Below are 7,185 nucleotides of genomic sequence, written 5' to 3' on the forward strand. Positions count from 1 at the left end.
CCACCATTCCAATATATTTCAATTTGCTACCCCTCCATAGGAATGATATAGACACCACATGCATAGTATCGTTTTTACCCTCCATTTTCCACCTTAAACAATTTTCTGCTATTAATGTTGTGTCTCTCCAAACGTATTGGTAGTTAAAAACCATGAATTGGATTGTTTATTAGTCTAACATTGTGGCAACGTTGACAAAATATATCTTACCTAGTGATTATATAAGCAAAGATTACCTTAATCGAGGTTAATATCTCATGAACACAGTAAATGTAAGAGGAGAAGCTAAGAAAACTGCAGATTTACATATCTTTGTATGAAATGACTAATATTTTTAGAATTCTAATTCCACCTAGAGATTTAATTCTCACTTAAGCGTTGTATATACAAATAAACATGTAGAAGAAAACCACTTACACTAAGAAAAAGGGTCGCCTTGATTTTCAAAATATTTGAATCCATCTGTAGTTTTTGGAGGATATCCCTATCGCAGCAAAAAGCATTACAACAGTTTGTTTCATAGGTTTTCAAATAGGTTAGATGTAGTAATTGAGGAGAGAAAGTAAGTTTACATGCACCAACAAGGTTGATAATAGGATTTGCTTAAAAAAAGCTATTAGTGTAGCCACAAAATAAGACATAATAAATATCAATGTGCAGATCATGGAACCAGGTATGCATGTTGTGGTAGCTCTAAAACGAAAAGGAGACTAATTGCGAGCCGCAAACAGAGTTCAAGATTGAATAAGTGTTGGAACATGAATGGGTATTTATGAAATGAAGATCCGGACTTCTCATCAAGCCATCCAAATTTGGATAACTATAGGTTGTATGCCACGCTAAACTTGCTCGAGCAGGCCTTTGCATCGGAGCAGTAGAATTTACAAGTGAAGTTTCATTAATTTTTTATACTTTCCTTAAAATCAGTATAAAATCTCATGGAAAATGAAATTAGCCTTTACCAAAAACAAGGGAATGCTTCACACAAAAAAATAAAAACCACTATAACAAAATTTACTACCATTAACTCTTGTTTATCGTCAAATCTAATGATCGTTCCATATTTCCCAATGGAAATAAAGCTTGCATCAACTGGTAACATAGGCAGGCATTACTGTATATAGTTGATTGGGATTTAGTTTACGCTCATAAGTATGTCTGATATATATTCAAGTATCATAATGGCTCTCTTTTTGTTGTTATTGGACTCAGATTAGTTGATCATAACCAGAGCGATTATAAACTAACACCACCAGAACAATCATAAACTAACATCAGCATCTTTTGAAAATGCTAAAAGTAATTTTTCAGTTTCTAATAGTTTGGTAACAATTAATAGTATTTAGAAAGAAAATACTTTAACGGTTACACTAGAAAAATATTGGAATAATAAATTTGTAACCTTAAATTAAGCAGGAATTGTCAAATTAACAAAAATGAGAAGATAAAGTTGTCAAATTAACTAAAACTAAAAGATTAAAGAATTTCCATGATAAGTTTTTTCTTTTTCTTTTTTTTTTTTATATCAAATGTCAATATACTAATAAAACCCAAATATCATAAATTAAAATTATCATCATTACAAAAATGATGATAAGCTTATTAAAATTTCTATTATTTGAAAAATACCTACAATTCTTTCCCATAACCCTTTCCATGACCTTGTATCTACAAAAAGAAGTAACAAAATTACTACATAAAAAGAGTTCCTATCACTTCCCATACCAAGCTATATTACAAACATCGGAATTGAATTTAAGATAATGTAAAGGGAAATGGTCATTATACATATGATTATGTGGGATATCCTATGAAATTAAATTGGGTTTTCATAATGGCTTTGACGTGTATATCAAAACCCTTTAGACCGCTAAACGCTTCTCTTGTACATTGATTCACTATTACAAGTATAATTCTAGTTGTGAGTAATTTTTTCCACTAGTGGTAATAGAGCTAAAAGTGCCTTTTAGTTCAATTCAAATTTTTTTCGCTCTCCAGTTTATATATTTATAAATTAAATGTTTACTTGTTTATCTATTCATGTTATCATCCACTCGGAAAAAACCTAGAAATTTGATTATATAGATATTGAGGTTACAGTAACTTATATTTAGACAAGATGCTTGTTAAATAATTCCAAAATATGTATGTTTACCCATTTAAAGTTTATATAGCCTACCTATCAGCATTCGTGGCTCTATTTGTAGCTATTATCCATGTTTTCTTTGTATATTTCATTTTATGTTGTTAAACTTGTTTGCTTTGCCATTAAGATCATGGAGCCTCTCAAACACTAGTCCAAAATATTTCTATTATATCAAATTGAAAAACAAATTCTTATATTGTCGTCAAACACAAGATCTAAGGTAAAATTCTAGATAGAACCAAATAATGGAATGACATGTTGAAAAAACCCCTTGAATTCTTCAGGTGGATTAATTGAAATTTCTTGCTAAATGTTAATTTCAAAATATTATTGCATAATCATCTATGATAGTATAGATTCATATTATAATGAAATATGATGCAATGAATCCCATTTTTTAATGCTCAATATGTTTTTAATAAATAGTTAATGTGTAATATGCCCAATATAACGTACTATAATTTCTAAAGGACAAAAATTAAAAAAAAAAAGTCTACACATACATTTCTCTTATAACTTTTCCAATTTAACAAACCTATCCGTTTTCTTTCCACCCATTGTAATAATTGCTGGTTTATTAAATCAAATGAGACATTAAATGATTCATGGTAAAGGCGTCAGGCGTTACATGTTTGTCAGCTAATTTCTGTATTCAAACGCATAATTCAGATGCATAATTCAAACGTCTTATCCCAACGAAAATAATCATATGATCCCACACCAACCTACACGGCACAGTGCGATTATTATTCTTATTGTTATATATCACTGCTTCAGTTGCCTCCAAGGAGCTTTCTGATCTGCTCCACCTCCTGTGAACTGATGGCGAATGACTTGGCCAGCACTTCCTGGGGAACGGCGGGACTGGAAGCGAAAGTGGCCAACGGGATGTTAAGAATACCCGGATTTTGACTATTGAGTAAGTTGATCGTAATTGCGGGCTTCTCTCCAATGTTTTGAATGAAGTGTAGTGTTCCCTTGGGGAACACAAACACATCGTCAGCTTCCAGATTATGAGAGAAGAGTTTGTTGGTATCTGAACCTACGAAACCAACGAAGAGTTTCCCTTCCATTACGTACAGTACTTCACTGGCTCTAGGATGGATATGAGGAGGTACTACCCCTCCCACAGCCATGTTTATGCGAGCCATGAGTATTCCGAGCGTGTTGAGGCCTGGCATGTTCTGTGTATTAGCCGCAACGATGCTGGCTCCCAGTGGATTGGCTGATGTGTTCCCTGGCGTGCGCAGAGCCGATGTCATGAAGTGTTTAGGAGAAGCTTCATTGGGTTTAAGGCAAGGCAACCCGTTCATAAATACAGAAGACTTGGCGTCAGCCACACAGAAATCCTGCAACGCATCTGGATCTCCATTGATGCTCTCCGTTGCCATCAGAAAAACTACGAGGAAGAGGAGGGGGAAGCAAGAGGGGATATTGAGGGCCATTGCAACGATTCTAACGATCGTTTGATAATGCTGCAATCGAAATGGAATGAAATCTATTGCGTGAGTAGGGAATTTATAGAGATAGATACATGCACATGAAATGAAAGTTTAATCACCGTCCAAATATTCAAAACTTTCAGACTCAATTCCGCACGTAAATTATTCATCTTAGTCGTGGAACTATCCAGACCTTCAGTACGCACATAAATGATTAAAAGTCTGATAACGAGGGCTCTGTTTTCTAAAAGGCATTAAATTCCAGGTGAACCAAAAAGTGTTGGGAATTTATAAAAATTCCATAACAGACAGACAAAAAAAATGCTCTGTTTTTATACTCTGTTTTAACACAGAAAACTCAGAAAAACAGAAAAAAAATCGTTCTCTGCCCTGGTGTTGCAGCAACGCAAAAAAAATATTTTCTGAAAACTGAATTTCAACAGTGCACAGCAAAAGGGTAGTTGTATTCATGTATAATACTTCCTCTAACAGAGGGATTTCTACAAGGCTACTTTAAAGACAGTTCAAAACTTAAAAAAGACTTCAAGCTGTAAACAAAAAATACATTACTGTGTCTGCACTGCTGTACATTACAGAAAACAAAATACTCTGTCTCCTCTGAAAAATCAACAGGTTGTTTTTCACTGCTGTGTCTGCACTCTGCATTGCTGTGACTGCACTCCTGTGCATCTACAAAACACTCTGTTTCTGGTCAGAACTAATGTTGTTGTAACACTCTGTTTCAGCTCAGAACGCTGCTGTAACACGTTGTTTTTTCCTTGAAACATTTTACACTGCTGTGTGTAAATTACATTCATACATTCACGCTGCTGGATACAAAAAAAACTTCTGCACTGTTGTGCATTACAAAGAGAGCTCTGTCTCTGTTTCAAAAAAAAAACTAACACACTGCTGTGTCTACATTACATTTTTCAGATTCAACAGAAAACTGAACTTCACGTTTTTTTTACTTGCCGTAAAAGCAAAACTATACCTGTGAATTAAAATAAAATAAAATTAAAAATCCTACCTACATTTACCAACTACAGCAATAAATTACCATCATTTCGTGAGTGACCACCATTCCGTAATAAATTGCTGTGTAATGGCTGATTCAGGAAAAGACTGGAGCTGCGGCTGTTTAATGGCAGTTTCATCAATGTAGAGGTATGGCTGTTGATTCATCAGTACAGGAGTATGGCAAAGGACAAGCCCTGCAGTTGAAAATAATATTTCAACACTCCCCTTTAGTTTCAACTGCTGGGTTATCAGTCATACCCAGACATTTCCTCAAAAATTCAAAACTTTTCTGTCCCAAAGGCTTGGTTAGAATGTCTGCAACCTGCTCCTGAGTTTTGCAATGTACTAAGACAATTTCTCCATTATTTACCAACTCTCTGATATAATGAAACCTTGTGTCAATGTGTTTCGTTCTCTTATGAAACACATAATTTTTGGATAATGCAATAGCAGAACTGTTGTCACAATAAATCACAGTTCCTTTTACCTGTTCTTGGCCTAAGCTCCTTAACATCCTTCTCATCCAAACTGCTTGACATGCTGCTGCTGTAGCTGCCACGTACTCTGCTTCTGCTGTAGACAATGCCACAATTGGTTGTTTCTTGGAAGCCCATGAAATGGCTCCTGAACCCATATGAAAAACATAACCGGAAGTGCTTTTCTGATCATCTACACTTCCAGCCCAATCACTATCAGTGTATCCAACTAAATTTGAACATTCTGAAGTAGTATATAAAATTCCAAACCTTTTGGTACCTTTGACATACCTCAGAATTCTTTTTGCTGCCTGCCAATGTGCTTCCTTCGGCCTCTCCATGAATATGGAAATTAAACTAACAACAAACATAATGTCAGGCCTAGTAGCCGTTAAATACATAAGGCTACCAACAATACTCTTGTACAAACTAGGATCAAAATCCTTGCTGCTGTCCTCTCTGCTGAGTTTTAATCCCATTACTGTGGGAGTGATCGCTGCTTTGCATTCTTGCATGTTAAATCTGCCCAACACTTGATTTACATATCTAGCTTGTGAGATAAAAATTCCTTTTTCATTTTGATCTACTTCTATGCCTAAGAAGTATCTCAAGAAACCCATGTCAGTCATTTCAAATTCCTCTTTCATGACTGATTTAAAATTCTCAATGAGCTGATCATCATTACCTGTGAAAATAACATCATCAACATATAAGACAACAATTAAAATTTTACCATCTTTTTCTTTGATGTAGACGGTGGGTTCTCCTTCACACTTGTCAAATTCATTATCCAATAGATAGGAATCTATCTTGCTGTACCATGCTCTTGGCGCTTGCTTCAGCCCATAAAGAGCTTTCTTCAATCTGCACACTTTGTGCTCTTCACCTTTCTTCTCATAGCCTAGAGGTTGTTCAATGTAAACCTCTTCCTTTAACACTCCATTTAGGAATGCTGACTTCACATCCATTTGGTAAACTTTCCACTTGTTTTGAGCTGCTATGGACAGCACTGCTCTCACGGTTTCCATTCTTGCAACCGGTGCGAAAGTCTCCTCATAATCTCTCCCATATTGCTGCTTGTACCCTTTGACAACCAGCCTTGCCTTGTGTCTTTCTATTTTACCTTCAGCATTGCTCTTGGTCTTGTAAACCCATTTCACTCCAATGACTTCTTTGCCTTTTGGTAGCTCAACCAAATCCCATGTTTTGTTTCTCTCTATGGCATTCATCTCCTCATCCATAGCTTCTATCCATTTCTTATCTTTAATTGCATCTTTGAAATGAATAGGGTCTTCAACATGACAATATAAAGCAAATAAAGAATTCATACCTTCATTTGCTGCTTCTTGTTCATAAATTTCATTTAAATTTCTGAACTTCTTACCTCTTTCATTCGGTGTATAAGTGCTTGAAGAAGCACTTGAATTTCCTCCTTGTGGTGTGCTTGAAGAAGCACTTTCATTTCTTCTCAAGGGTGTCTCTTGCTGTCCTTGTGTTGGCGCTGCTGTTTGGGGATGCATTTCAGCCACCTCCTCATCATCTTCATCATGAGACAAACAGTTTTTAACATTCACTGTTTTCTCTATGCTTCCATCCCAAGCTTCCTCCTCAATGAATTGAACATCTCTGCTGACAAAAAATTTCTTGGTAGATGGGATATACAACCTGTAAGCTTTGGATTCCTCACTGTATCCAATGAAGATACATTTCTCCCCTTTGCTGTCCAACTTCCTCCTTAGTTGATCTGGTATGTGTGCATAGGCCACACATCCAAAAACTTTCAAGTGGGTGACACCTTGCTTTCTCCCACTCCATGCTTCTTCCGGCACTTTGTTCAACACTGCTTTTGTAGGACACCTGTTCAAAATATACACTGCAAAATTTACAGATTCAGCCCAATAATCATTTGGCAAATGCTTTGCCTTCAACATGCTCCTTGCCATATCCATGATGGTCCGATTCTTCCTTTCAGCAACTCCATTTTGCTGTGGGGTGTACCTAGCTGTAAACTGTTTGTGAATTCCATTTTCTCTACAAAATCGTAGGAATTCCTTGGAGATATACTCACCTCCTCTGTCATTTCTCAAAACTTTTATATGCA

At 35.8% G+C, this 7,185-nt stretch overlaps 1 pseudogene; it reads right to left on the reverse strand.

The window, feature by feature from the left end:
• Positions 1-2,740: 2,740 nt before the first annotated feature.
• LOC149185928 (germin-like protein 1-1 pseudogene) lies at positions 2,741-3,622 on the reverse strand (annotated as a pseudogene).
• Between the last annotated feature and the right edge of the window lie 3,563 nt (positions 3,623-7,185).

Source organism: Pinus tabuliformis, chromosome 3_1 (genome assembly GCF_031772625.1).
Source record: "Pinus tabuliformis cultivar Carrire ecotype Pingquan chromosome 3_1, CPIR1, whole genome shotgun sequence".
Lineage (NCBI taxonomy): Eukaryota > Viridiplantae > Streptophyta > Pinopsida > Pinales > Pinaceae > Pinus > Pinus tabuliformis.